This window comes from Acyrthosiphon pisum, chromosome A2, assembly GCF_005508785.2.
Source record: "Acyrthosiphon pisum isolate AL4f chromosome A2, pea_aphid_22Mar2018_4r6ur, whole genome shotgun sequence".
In the NCBI taxonomy this organism is placed as follows: Eukaryota; Metazoa; Arthropoda; class Insecta; order Hemiptera; family Aphididae; genus Acyrthosiphon; species Acyrthosiphon pisum.
In genome coordinates, this window is record NC_042495.1 from 66,342,496 (window position 1) to 66,358,589 (window position 16,094).

Sequence of the window (16,094 nt, forward strand, 5' to 3'; positions counted from 1 at the left end):
TACTATATATAATCTTTCACGACCGACCCGCGGGGGTGGTCCGAACCAAGTCGTCGTGGTCTACACAATATAATATTATAATATCCTATGGGTTTGCCTATACGTATTGTACTTACACCGCCACGTACTGCAGGTAAATCGTACAGGCGAATCGTCCGCGGTGTGGACGGGCGCAATGATACGGCGCCGCGAGAAAAGCGAAGCAGAGTTTCCCGCGCGAAAACGCTTCGGCGGGACATCGGACGGATACGTCGCTCGACGGTAGCCCTGGGCGTGCGCACCAACACCGGAGGGACCATTTCGCCAGGGGCTCGGCACTACTCCAGTCGATCACCGAGGTGTCGCGTGTGATCGTCGTGGTGCGTTGCCCAAGAGTCACAAACAGTCGTGTGTGCGTATATGTATAATATGTAAAATAAATATATATTATAATATCATAATAATCTAAGCGACCATCGCGGGACGTATCATGCGATATAGTTCGGTATGTCTCGAGACAATCGCTACGAGCAGCGCCAATTCAATCCGATTCGTTTCGGTGTAGTCGGTATAGTGTCGTCGATATAACGGAAAAAATCGCATTTTGAAAAATCACTCTTAACGCGAATCGGTCGCCGCGTATAACAGGTAGGACCTACGTATAGTCTGTATCGTCGTGCTGGTCGCACCATAGTATTATCGTTTTCCTTCGCGAGAAGAATTTTCCTGTGAAAAACTTTTCGCCGGACGTATACTATATACGTATACGATAATATAGTCGTCGTACGCGTTATTCACACTTGTCGATTCCGTGCGGTTGAGCTGATTTTTAATCCGTAAGTATAAACCTATATGATAATATGTATACGTCGTACACTATATGTGCCTAATATTATTACGATACTAGACGTATGATAAAAATTAATATTGTTTATCACTGCAACGGACTATCACAACACATTATACGTATATAGGTACCTACGTAGCGTGTGTAATAATATGGTATACGCGTTTTAGATATAATTTAATATATCGTTTCTTCATATTCTGCATATTAGATTGAATTACATTTCTGCATCGAGAGCGATATTTTTGTTTATTTTTCTTTAATTAAATATGTTTCACTGCGCAAACTTGTTAAGAACACTTACGATAAGTATTTCAAACACCACGAGCATCAATTGAATTCGGAATACGTACATTCAAGTATTTTCTTCCTAAATGTATTCACATAATACGCCATGTATACAATATAATTTTTTTCGAGTATGATATTTATTAAAATACGAAAAAATACTTTTTCTATTATGATTCATGATATTAATTATTATTTAGCAATTAAACAAGTTTTCTTCCATTTTTTTGGTACTGATTGTTGATGGTATTGTTGGTTATACAATTTTACTAAGTACCTACACCAAATTCATATCAATAATTTTTATTATATATGTGAACAATTAATTTGAGACTGGACAATTTTACAAAGTTGATAAAAAAAAACTTGTGTTATTTTTGTAAAATCATAAATATAAAAAAAGTGTAATATCAGAAAAGTATTTTGCATTCCAAACAATAAAATAAGTACCTAAAAACGTAAAAGTTTTAGAAATATTATATCAGCATCAAAGTACCAAAATTGTTTTCTAAGTAAATAACGTTGTATTTAAAATTTGAATACTATAATACCTTAAACTATAATTAATATTATAATTATTTTATCGATTCTATAATTTGAACTTTCATTAAAATTTACTTAACTAATATTATACAATTATATAGACACAAGTTTAAATAGTACCTAAGTAAATATAATACACAATATTGTTTTTTAAAAGACCAGTAAATAACACTGTAAATGTAATTTCTTGATATGTTTCTTTAATTAATAAACCAATTTATTAATATCGTATTATTTACTCAAATTATAGTATTGAATACTACGCTCAAATGTTCACTAATATGAAAAATGATTGTATACGCATAACGCATTTAAAGTTATAATTTTTGAAATCATATTTATTTTGGTTAACATGTGTAATCAAAATTAATGAGATTAAAAAAAAAAATGATTAGGGTATATATTAAAATTATATTACATAGTTTTTTAAGAAAACTTAAGTGTAGATATATCAAATACTAAAAGTTCTGAAGTAATGCTAAAAATATTAGTGCAAGTGCACTAAATACAAATAATAAATAAAATCTAAACACCTATAATAGTGTATTGTGCTAAAACACTAATTAATTATGTACAAAAATATAAGGTAAATTAAAAAATTTAGTTGATAAAACATAATTTTTGAGATTGTCATTAAGGATTGCACATGTTTCAATGATCCTCAAGAAACTATTCAATTGTACATCGTCATCAAAATACACTCTTGTCTAGTACTCAACTGTCTCGTTGCCCTTTATTCTCAAACACACTTTGGACCACGTATAACAATTTGTTGTGTTACTTTTATTAAACTAGAGTTTTAGAATAATATATTAACAAAAGACAACTAGGTGTACTAGGTAGGAAATATTTATACTTGAAATATATTGTGTATTAATGAATAATCATAATGGTAAATTTAATAATTACATTAAGTACCTAAATAAATGTTATAATTTAAAATATTGTCCAACCAAAATAAATATTATTTATTGTTTTAAATGTTTTCATAGAAATAAACATCATAATAAAATTAATTTGGGTCCTTGAAATATTAATGCAGTTTTTGGATTTTCTCAGTAGAGTTTATGAATATTATGAAACAAAAATGTAAAAGAGAGAGAAAAACTTGAATGTAATTTACAGCAAAGCCATTAGTTCTAACTAAATTTATTTTGATTATTTCGTTGTAATTCGGGTATAAAAAATTCAGAACACTTGACATTTTTATGAATTATTTAAATAAGTATGGTATTGACGTGATATTATTTTTAAACAAAATATCCAATTATTAAAATGTCAAAATTGTATTAATTTTTTATATGAAATTTGCAATTTAAATTTTGACTACCTTCAATTTAACATGAACTATAATGTGTCAGTTTAAATATATCTATAAAAAAAAACGTCATTAAAAATAAGTAAAATATTCAAAGTTTTATAAACAATAGATAAACTATACTAATAATATGGCTAAGTTTTTTTTTTTTTTTGTAGAATAGGTTTAATGTTGAACATTATAATGAAAATATCTTCAGAAAAAATCAAATAGAAATGCTGGAAATCTTGGAAAATTTCAAATTTACATATTGTCTATTGAATGTAAATTTCATTAAACGCAACAATTTAGGCTCTCCTTGATTTCAAATTAGTTATTCCTCCTTCCGTTAACACGTTAGTTCCAAATATTTATTGTACATTTGTATTTATTTAAACTTCGACATTGTGATATGTTTGAACGTTTTTGATAGTTTTTAATAACTTGATATATATATATATATATATATATAATTTTATATATTACCTAAATTAGCGTCATATATTTTCACCGATTTGTCTGCAAAATGGTGGCGCACTGAAATGTAATTTCGTCAAAAAAACAGTCCATGCTAAATCGTCCTATTTGAAACGTTCTATAATCTAGATACTTGTGATACTATTGGTTACGTTATACATGGTGAAGATTAAATGTATTAAAGAATAATAAATCATTAAGGTTAATCGCAATCCTTCCACCGATAGCCACCACCACAATTTATGCTAAAAGCTATGTATTAAATTTTATTTTAATACCTACTATTGAAAAAAAAAAAAAAACATTTTAACGATTTGCCTATCCCTTCGTTAGTTTAGGTACGTATAATATTATATAGAATAGAATATTGATCGTGACTACGTCACTGCATTGTATTATTAATTTTATTTCAGTAAATTAAATTCAATATTTTAATTTTGGCAGGTAGTAGCTAATATTTATCCAAATTGAAAATCCCATTCAAAATTAAATAGCTAGGCTTATAGGTCAAGTTAATGTTATCAACAAATTATAAAAAAAAACCTTCGAAAGTTGTATGTATATTAATATGTGAATGGGAACATTTATTAACGTTAATAATGGAATGACAAAATATAATATCAATACAAATTAATTTAATTTTAATCAAACACGTTTGTTTATTTTTCAATAAATCAATTGGATAAATGTGTGATTTTGCGGGTAAAATATATAAGAATACGAATTGTATACTTAATATAAAATTAACCTAATCAAATTCATGAAATATCTAAGCCATCGACTAATTTTATAGTTTAATGTGTAGATACCTGTGTAGTGTTAATGCAATAACTATGTAGTTAATAAGTTCATTAAATATTAATTAATAAATATGTATATATTTTGAGCGAGAATTCATGTTTGAAATAATTGGAGAGGAATACATGTTAAACAATGTTATAATTATTATTATTTGAAATTGAGCATAATAACTCTTATTAAACTATAGTGCATAATTTTTTCTGATATTACAACTATAAACAGTTTTAATAATATTAAATATTCGCTATATATATATATATATATATAAAGAAGAAAATAAGATATTTTTCTTTCCATTCTGTACGTACGTATAAAATATTGAACTTTTAAAAATAATATATTTTCTGTATTTTTTTGCTGCCTTTAAGATAGTGTCACCCAAGGCTCCCTTAATATTTGAGAATTTTATAGTTTTTTAATATTGAATCAATTATTATTATGACTACAAGTCAAAATGAAAAAAAAAAAAATACAAAAATTGTCATGTTAAAAATATAATGTCAGTAAAATTGACATTTTCTATGCAAACGCCACGAGTAATTTTCCAATGTGTTTAAAATTTCCATTAATTTTCGTTTGAGTTGACGCAAGACTAAATCGTTTGCGATCGATTAATGTTCGTTGTACACTTGTACCTATCTACAGCAGGAGTCGGCAACCTTTTTAATCACGCAAGCCATATTTTTTTTCAATTTTTCATCAAGGGCCGCATTAATAAAAAAAAATTGTACATATCATATAATACTAATAATTGTTTTCCTATTAAATTTAGTTGTTTTACATGGAAATATAAGTGTGAAAAAATTGAATAAAATAATTATATATAAAATTTAGTTGTTACTGTGATTTTTGAGGCTGCGTTTTTCCCGCTAGTTCGTTTATATCCGCTTTCATATTGGATATTGATATTTTTAAAACTGCATCCACGTGTTCGTCGCTTAATCGTGAACAATATTTATTTTTTTGAAATTAAAATTTTAAACACCATGAAATATATTTGGAGGGCCGCAGAAAAAAGTTCTGAGGGCCGCGGGTTTCCGGTGCCTGATCTACAGTATAAGGTACACGGAGTTACAGATTACGACGTACAGCTCGTACAAGTCGATATGAACATTTTTATATATAAACTATGTCTGCTTATTGTTTGAAAAAATAAAATGTCTTATTCGATGTATACAATATTAACTCTGTAATGTTCTATTTAGTTGATTGTATTTCCCGTTTGGGTCTCGGTATTGCTATATGCCAGTCGTCACTATAATATGATATATTATGTGTGATGATAAATTTTAAAAATAATTTCATAACGATGTTATGCGAGTGAATAATAGGGCACCATTTGTCGGAATATGTTTATACTCTTATAAAAATCGTACCCAATTTGCCGAGCGATTCGCATTGTGTTCGTCTTGATATTCCGGCCGCGTTCGCCCGTAGCTATTTGTTTTCCATTTTCCGTTGATATCGCGTATCTTTCAAGAAAGCCCCAATACGTGCAGGACAATATTCAAAACGTTCACGGCCATTATTGCTTTTAGGACATAATATATTATGTTGTAGGCGTATTAGATGTATATATATATACGTGCGGGCGTATCGACGCGTACTGCCGATTAAATAATATTATGCTAAAACAAAAAAATGCCGAACGAGTTTTGGCCGAACATTTTTCACCGTCCAGCTGTAGCTCCGAAAGGTTTTTTTATAGTAATATTATTATACACAGTGATTCACCAAACACGATCACTCCGATTTTTTCAAACCATTACGGTTTTTGGAATTTTTAAGCATCACGCACTCTTTGAACAGTATACAAATCTAAATAATATAAAATATAATATGGTCAAGTCGATATACCTATTCTTAACATTTCTAAAAATCAAAATTTGTATAAAATAATCGTTGTTATAGGAGGGGGAAAATGCGAAATGAGCATGTTTGTCGAAACACCCTGTATACGCGTAATAAATATCATGTAAATATATGAAAAGTTGACTAACGGTGTACGGGCCGGGGCCGCTGTGGTATTTGGGATTATCTAAGAACATTTCGAGTTTTTATGAAACTGGCAAACGGAATATGTTACAAAAGGCAAAGAACGTTTTCATCGCAACATCCACAAGTGCAATATGTCGAGGGTGCGCGTAATAAATGTGGTACAGCTTATTTCGTGAAAATATCAAATACCTACTACATGTCTCGTACATATGTGTACAATTTTTATTTTATTTCTTCGCTTGTTTATTGCGCAAACTGTTATATGTTCAACAACGAATATAATAATATTATGCTGTTTTACGTGTGTGTGTGTGTGTGTGTGCTCTACATTCTATTTGAACGATACACTGAACGTGTGGTGCACCGCGGCATAGGCGCATTCATTAAAATGGTTAAATTATAGGTTAAGGGGATGAGAGTGATGGCTAGTGGTTGTTGTGGTGGTTGAGGGGGTGCGAGAGCCGAGAGGGGTCGAGAAACAATAAATTTAATGATCAAAACTAATTGAATTTGTGGACGTACAGTCTGAGCGTGCATGGTGCATTTTAACCAATTATGCGTCCCGACTTCTCATAAGTGGCGATGAAATCGTGTAAAACACAATATGGATTGGGTGTATAGATCTATAGCTAATATAACTACTCTAAATAACTGGCGACTAGACCGTCGTCAGTCACGACTATGCAGCAACGAGATTAATAAAAAACCTATTTACTATGTATAGTATAATATTTGATATAATCTTAGATATAAATTTTAGTGTTTTGTTTACAGTTTTATGCTGTTACCCACGCAAACGTTCGGCACGAAAGTTCGAAAAAAAGACGAGAAAAAAAAATAAACTAGTTTTGGGTCGTAATTCGTGTAAAGACACTGTAAACTTTAGACATCCTATTAACACATGTGTCACCGATGTGTGTCTCATCTATCAAGACTTTTTTTTATCATTGCAAATTTCTTCGATACTTTTCATCGCTTATCGACACGTGTCCAAAATCCCACTGGAAAATAAAATAATAAATTAAATAAATTGTCACGCACACGCATTCAGCGCAATTCAATACAAATAACATTAAAAAGGTCGAACTAAAGCAAATAATGTTACAATCAATACAACCGCTTTCATTTCGTAAGGTGTATCCCAATGATTTCCTGTCTATGTTTTGAAAGGAATTGAAAATTCCCTCTTTTTAAAAAAAAAATATTTATAATATAATAATATATTACACTACAGAGCTTACGGAAATATGTTTCGTTATTATTATAATGTTATTCTGTTACGTTAACAAATTAAACGCCAATCGGATACAATGGAATTTGTAAATGCAATTTTATCTACCTAAAGCCACGGTTGATTGTCGGTAATATATTTTTAATTTAATTACGATAGTTTGCTATACAACTACTTAACCGTTTGCTAACCGAAATAAGTAAAATCGTCGAAGGAATAAAGGAATAATCTCAAATATGTCAGGTTATTCGGCCTTTACATCGAAAAACCCTTTGACAGAGTTTAATTTAAATACCAAGCGTTAGATGAAGATATCCACCACGTCAATCACTTGACCTTAAAATTTAAATTCTAAACTTTGTCCACAGTTTGTTCGATTTAAGAAATCGTTTTATATCTTTAAAATACCGTACTTCTATATTATTATGCAATAGTTTAGATGCTGAAAAGTTGGTAAATTAGTTATAGACATTGATAAAATCGTTAAAATAACTTAAAATAATTATAAACATACTTGCATGGATTAAAGAAGATTTGCAATCTAAAATTAATTCTAAGGTGAAACCGATCTGCTATAATACATAATATTTAAATATTTGTATGATAGTTTTAATTTACATGATTGATTTTTATAAAATGTGAAAAAGTTTCAAGTTATGCAACGTTTTCAAACTATAATCATTTAAACAAATAGGTACCATAAGCTGAATTTAACGTTATTGTAACCATAATAACCTTAGGGTAATTATTATTTATTATTAAATGTATTCCAGTCAATAGAAAAAAAAATCAAATCCTTAAAAATGTATAAATATTAATAAGCACCTCATTAAATTCAAATTTTCTATGTCACTATATTATAATTGAATAATAATTTTCATAAATTTTATTTGTATGAGCACATAAATAATTGATCATTCAGTACAATTAAACAGTTTGAACAAATTATACTAATGCATACTTTGGCTAAAAATCGATATGTAACCCATGACGAATATTAATATAATATAACAACTATTACGATTAATAGTTAAAAGTCACCGAGTAACTACATGATTTTACTACGAAGTTGAAGACTTATATTCCGTCCATATAATATATTTTAATAACTGCAGATAAATTATGGAAAACAGGTTCGTATAGGCCAATCCTGTATAGGACTACCTATACAGTAGTTGTAGTCGGCAAAATGATATAAAGTTAAATGTTTATTTTGTACCTATGCAAATATAGGACTAACGATGAGCCGTGACAAGAAAAACAAAACTGTCGGATTAAACACTATTTCTGCATGGGTATATCGTAGATGGTCAACACCGAATACATCGCGTGGAATAGACTATAAAAAAACGCCTTACAGCCGTATATTGTATAATATTAACCGCGTATACCATGCCTACCTCTATGACCATGGTTATTAAAATGTAATTATCGACGAAACACTCGTCTAGTGCGATCGCGTGGAACTTTTGACCGCGTTGCGGTTTATAAATACGTCTGGCGGATGTGTGCGCGACGCGACGATCGTGATTTATAGGTTGTCTGAGCTTTTCGCGCGACTCTGAATTAAGAACAGTATTGTCCGCCGGTTGAGAGAAATAAAAGAGTAAAGAGAAAAGAGATAAAAGATATAAAAGATAAAAAATAAAAATAAAAAAACGTATAAAGGGCAAAAAAAAATGTAAAAAAAAATGTAAAAAGAGACTGTATGGGAGGTAAAAAAAAAATCCTATTGTTTCGCTCGCGCAAACGATACACAAGAAATGGATTTGCGTCGGTCGTGGTCGGATGGCGAGGGCGATGTGAACACAGGGGGAGGGGGGGAGCAGGAGGGTTTAGTTTGAGATGAGAAAGACTCGAGAGCGGTCTTTCGCGCCGGCACAATAGGCGTGTGGCGTGTAAATAGTGCGTAAAACTTTTTCGTCACCTCTTTAAAAACGATCCCGACAGCATTACAAATATGTAATCCCTTTCGATTGCACAGGTACCTATATAATAATATACTGGGAAAAAACCAAAACCGAATAAAATATAAAAGTGAAATTTGCATCACGGGGATTTGCGGGTGTGTGCTCTTTTTTTATTACAACCACACAACTTTCGTACGTACGCGGCTAATTCGATGGGTACACAAAACTATGGGTAATGCCATTTTTAATGTCGTTCCGGAGACATATTATTAGGTACAATACGAGACTGCGGTATACAAACTATATAAACCATTACTGCTATGATGTACTGATTGACAAGGTGGGGAGGGGAGGGGGTGGTACAATTTCGTACGTCGCAATTGTGAGACAAAAATCATCTTAATTTTTTAATATCCATCGTACTTCCAGACACACACATAAAATTATGTCACATTCGATCCCAGATTTGGAAAATGGCCCCTCGAGTTTGACGGAATAGAGGTGCAAAAACTCGATTTGGTTTGATTTCTCTATACGAGTAATTTTGAGTGTACGTAATGTACAGTGTACGTCATGTAGCACCGTACCCGCGTAACGAAAAGGGCACACTCCAAAAAAAAAAAAATAAAAAATATCAAGTATTTAGATACGTATCCGGAGAGCTAACAGTAAAGAGTTTTTAAGAAATATTTAAAAACAAAATCGAACGAGACGTTTCAGAATACGCGTTCAAACAAAATGTACCAAGATACATGTAGGTACAATTTAATACGACCGTGATACCGCGAAATCTTCCGTATTTCCGACAGCTTATGTAGAAACGTTCTTATATATTATAGTTTGTCCAAATATGTATTTGAGAAACTTTGAACGCCAACGCGAACTTCTCCGTTTATAAAATATTCGATTTGAATCAGCCAACGGAACCTGTGAAACGATCAAAAATCTCGAGCACTTACAGAAATCGAAATCTTATCAATTCTAAAAGTCCGAGAAACTATAACGTACGGACAAGTTTTCGATTGAATTTCAATGAGCTATATAACGCATTGAGCGTTTCTATACGACAATCATCGAGGCCAGCGAGGTGTACAACTTACATGAATATTATATTAAATTATCGGAAGTACGCGACCGCCTTTTTTTTTTTTTTTTTGTCGTTGGATTTCGTCATAATATCGTTATACGGTCTTTCAAAGCCCAGCAGCAGCTGAAGTACCGATAGTCATACGACTTTTTTTTTTCGAATCCAAATACCAAAACACTATTATTGGTGTGGATTGACCGTTTACAATAATATAATGTTGTGTCTCTTTTTTTTTTATTCCTTTACCGTACATAATATTATTATTACGATTGTTAGACGGCTTTTAACTATACGTACCTATATTACATGCCTACTACAATAGTAATATTATAATATCGCACGCATGTACGTTAATTGTTTTGCATATATTTTTAAATCAAACAAAAACAGTTGGGGACCACGTACTACCTACCCACGGAATAATGTTGACCGTACAAATTGATCTTAAATTTCAGCCACTTATACTTTACAAGTGGTACGCAGGGTAACTATGTTTTTTAACCTTTTTCAAGGGGATTGGATACCGACCGTTTTCAACGAGTTCCGTACAGGCAATTTTCTAAGTTAAGTGCGAGTCATGCGAGCGTGTGCGTAGTAAGCGATCATTGTGTGTGTGTGTGTGTGTGTGTGTGTGTGTGTGTGTGTGACCGTAATGTCAAAGATATATAGCGGTGCTTCCGCACGTGCACATATACATGTTACCAATCTGTGGTCGACAACTCCTATTATTCACTAAAACCGTGCACTTTTTGTCCATCGCACCGACAAATAAAGAATTAATGCGATTTGAAATCTGAAAACATATTCGTTATGAGGTTTACTAAGCCATCATCGATCATTACCGCGTAACTCGATATTTTTTTTCAACAACGTAGGTATTACCTATAACAATTAATGTTTGGACTTTTTTTTTTTTTAATTTTTACATTTTAAAATAAAATCATAGAAAGCAATGATGGCAGGCAATACCTAATACAACAGTTGAAAATTGAAAATAGCCGGATGATCGATCTCGAGTAAATAATTCATAACGAATATTTAAATATATTTTCAGAATTACTCCTATCCATGACGAGCATGAGGGGTTTCGTTGAAAAACGGTCGGAATCGAATCGCTTTAAAAAAAAAAAAAAAATTGTCCAGCAGCTACAAAAACATAGATTCCGGTTGAAATTTGAACGCGCGAACCTTATAAATCGGTAAGCGTCCAAAGACGATGAAATATTACGTACGAATCGTTGGGTCTTAGATTTACACCACGACTGCACCAGTACCGTGTTGCGCTATACCCACAACTCACAAGGTACACACTTTATGTAAATATTTCAAACGAATATTTTGAATGCGGCGCGGGGTACCGTCCGACCGTGGCGCAGTCGTTCGGTTTTTGGTTGTTATTCCGCTTGCAGATAATAATATTATGCTATCCGCGATGGGGTGCGGGGGTGAGCGTAAAACATTAGGGCATTAGTACATTATTACTACCCCCACCGTTAATACCCATATTATAGTGTAATATTGTGGTGAGTAAATTATTATTAGCAATTTAAGAGACGATTTGCGTTACACACTGCACAACCCGAAGGTAAACGCGCGAGGGTATATATTCAATAATAATATAATACGGCGGCGGTTTGACGTGACCCATTGTGCTACGCGTCCAAAGCCATCGCCAGTTAATCTCTGTTGAATATTTATAATATTGTAATATATTATTATTATTATTATATTATATTATACGCGGCCGTAGTTTTGCATCGCAGTTTCCGCCGCGAATGATGCGATACCGAAACCGACGGGCGACACCTCTTCACCGCGGCGCATAATATCATATTTGTACAGAACGATCCAGTCAGTGCGTATGACAATATTAAATATTTGGTTCCGGTGTTTTATGTCGTTTAAAACGGTTATTGTTTTTACGGCAAAATCATTTATTATAATAATATGTGATGCTCAAAAAATACCGCCGCCGCCACTTTTGTGTTCGGAATTGCGAATATAAATCATTTTGAAATATAACGCGTGCGAATGGTTCTAATTTATTTTGTTTTATTTTTCGGTAAACAAATCACACTGACCAGATCGTGCGCGTTACAATTTAACATTTGTAATATTATGTGTGTATATAGTGTATATTATATACCACACGGAGTGATGCCTATTTTTTTTTTCCGCCAAACAACTGTAAAATGCACACAAAAAATATTATTGTGATATGCATAATATTATGTTTATAATATTATAGCTGATACACGCGGTGATTTTTTTTATTCCCAAACACCAATTTTTTTCAAAAAGTATATTACCGTTCTCAGAAATGTTTAATTTAATTTAATATAATTTAAGTCATAATAAAAATAAAATATTTTTATAATAAATAATTTTATTTATAACGATAAAAAATTATTGCAAAAATAGAATAATTTTTAATGTTGATTTGCAATGACCGATAATTGATTAAAAAAGTATTTCCAAAGCATATTTATGCTTTACGATCAAGTTAGTGTACCTTTAAAGTAATAATAATTGTCTATATATAGGTATACCTAATATTAGATATGTGATTAGACATATGTAATGTATGATTAAAAGTTAATAATGTATAATGTAAAAGTCACATGAATAAAAACGTATTGAAATTAATTTACAAGAATTATACAAACGAAACTTGATATACGAAAGTCGGTCAAATAACTCGACCGATTGGGGATGTCTATTTATATTTTATTACTTAATGTAAAGTTTAAAAGTATCTAATAATAAATGTAATATCTGATGGACGCGCATAAAAAAAAACACGATACAGACCGGAGGCTTACATTTCTCTACAGATTTTTTCCATCACTCCATTTGAATACATTCTTATTGAATTAAAATTAAAATTATGAGTTTGATACAACTTTTGAAGTACGAAGTGCGTTCAGTTACCAATCAATTGAAGTGCGGGCGTATGAAACTTTTGCGCATTTTTATTGAAATGGAAAAAAAGAACGAAACATATCATTGCAAGAACAGCAATTTACAGCTGTATCTGGTACCACTCGGTATCTAAAATATGTATTGCAATGAATTCTATAGAGAATTAAATCGTACAGTAAGATATTAAAACCAGCTGGCTGAAAATATGATTGGTAGCGACCGTGTATATAAGAGAGTATAATATGGATCATAAACTGGAACGGACTTTATGCAATTGAAAAAGAGCGGCGAGAGAGGAATGTACTTACGTCGACATGATAAAGAACGGGCAATCAATGAGAATAGACAGGGAATGTCATATATATTGAATCAGAATCACGCGGATAGAACAAATAGAGGAATTGTCGGGAGATAATTTGAAGGAGTAAGTGGGAGAAGTAGAGTGTGCGATCGCACCGGAGACTCGAAAAAGAAGTTATTGTTTTCCTACAAAGTTTTATATCACTGAACAAAGGTTGAGTCGGTATGGCCGTTGCACGCGATATACCTATCTCTATATAGCAGATGACAGGTTCGTCCAATAATTGGATCACATTTTGCCAGTGGGGCGGAAATTGGACCGAGAAATGTATTAGATTAAAAGAGGGATATAGGTAGCGCAAATAGAAATAATGGAGGATAATACCAGGCCAAACTATACAGTTTTCGCTTAGGGTGGGACGATTTGATTGGTGTGAAATAAAAATTAAAATGTGTTAGGGAAAAGTTGAACCGTCGAAGATTGAGAAGACTGATGATTGATAGTTGTTGTCAAGGCGGTGGGCTCTGCTCCTCACAAATTGCACATGTACATTTTAGGTCTCTCGTTTGAAAACAAAAATAGGAACATATTGTTTTCAAAAATTATTTCATAACATTCAAAATTGTATGAATCATATTCTAAATAACAAAGAAATTCCTTAGAAATAAAGTAGCTATATAATATATATACTTAGTATGTTAGTATGTCACAAGTAAATAAGTGACGTGGTCAAGACTTCAAGTATAAAAATATCATAATAACGGGCACGGGCGTAACTTGGGCAGTTTTTATGGGGTGGGGGGGGGGGAGGGGCAGACTTTATTTTATGCCGATATACTTAAAAGTTAAAGATATTTGGAGACTAAATATACTTAATCAATGGAAACTGGAAAGCATAACATAATAATATTATTATTTAAGCTAAATCTTTACTGTAGTATGTACAATTAAATGACATTATGGAAAAAGCTTGATAAGATGATGGTTTATTTAATAAAAACATTCTGCATTTCTATATTGCTTATAATTTATTACACTGTGCGTCTACCATATATTAATTATGGCAGATGGCTTATACAAATAATAACTTAAGTCATATACACAAACATAACATAATAAGAATGTACCTTGGATTGTACAAAAAAGATATTAGAATAGTATATATACTAAATAAAATTATAGTAATATTTTAATGTAGTAATTCTATAACACTACGCTCAAAGCTCAGACAGTCAAAGTTTGACCAGGGTTTGAGTGTCAAACACAACAATGAATAGTGAAGAATAATACAAGATAAAGTGAACGTGTCGTGTTATATTGTTTTCAGTTGAAGTTCACAGTTAAACAGTTATCACAAATAGGAAAACAGGCTTTAATTTTATCCTTAGATCATTATACTATGGATGGATCTATAGCGTATTATACCAAATTTTAATTCAAAAAAACTTTGCCAATATCAACGACAAGTCGAGGAATTAGGTATTCCATACGCACATGCGTGACGCAACCTCTTGTATATTAATTATCCACTGCAGATAATTAATTATCAAATCAGCATAGGTATTATATTTAAATATTATATTATATTGAAAAAAATAGTATAATGCCTACTATAATAATATATTACTTACCTAGGTACTACCTATAGTCTATAATAATATAATAATATAATTAACCACGAACTATGATTTAGAATAATTCAGTGATAGTAATTTATGGATAATTTTTCGAAGAGTTGCATCGCGCATGTGCACATCGATCACCTAATTCGGAGACTCGTCGCTAATATCGGCAACAATATAACACGCTGTGACTCCATCCATATAGTACCTATATGAACAAAGATTTTACCGTACCTTAATGATTTTTTCGGAACACAGCAGGCTGACGTTTACTGTTTAGTTTTGTTTTTACTCATTATCATAATAATCATGAGGTATTACGATGGCATATCGCATGTGGCAAATGACAATAAATAAATACATTTTGATTAATCAGTTCATTTTTTTTTCTATAGTTAATCTTTTAAAAATATTATATTTTTCAGTTTTCTTTAAAAAATAATTCTTACAAATCTAAAATGCTTTTTTGATAATATTTTTCAAACTAATTTACAAAATACCAAGGGACACTGCCCCCGTTAAATTTTTTGAGGGGGGGGGGGGCAATTGCCCCCTCTCGCTCCCCCCAGTTTACGCCTATGATAACGGGGAAAATATAATGTGAGAGCCGATAGAGGTATGAAAAAGTACAAAACTAAGGGGTATAGGTGCCTACTATACCTATATAGTGTCAGTGCCGCATTTAGACATTTTGCGCCCCGGTGCAAAAAAAAAATTGGCGCCCCCTAAGCTCCGGTGAAAAAAAATTGCTTCCCCTTAAGGGGCCTACCCACGGAAAATATGGGAGCTAG

General features: G+C 31.7%; 1 protein-coding gene across 1 annotated transcript in view; it reads left to right on the forward strand.

Moving 5' to 3' along the window:
• The first annotated feature begins 286 nt into the window (after positions 1-286).
• Positions 287-16,094, forward strand: part of LOC100166522 (octopamine receptor beta-1R-like) — a 116,702-nt gene continuing 100,894 nt past the window's right edge. The window contains exon 1 of the mRNA XM_001947746.5: positions 287-815. The gene's annotated coding sequence lies outside the window, so the exon portion shown is untranslated. The remainder of the gene's footprint in view (positions 816-16,094) is intronic.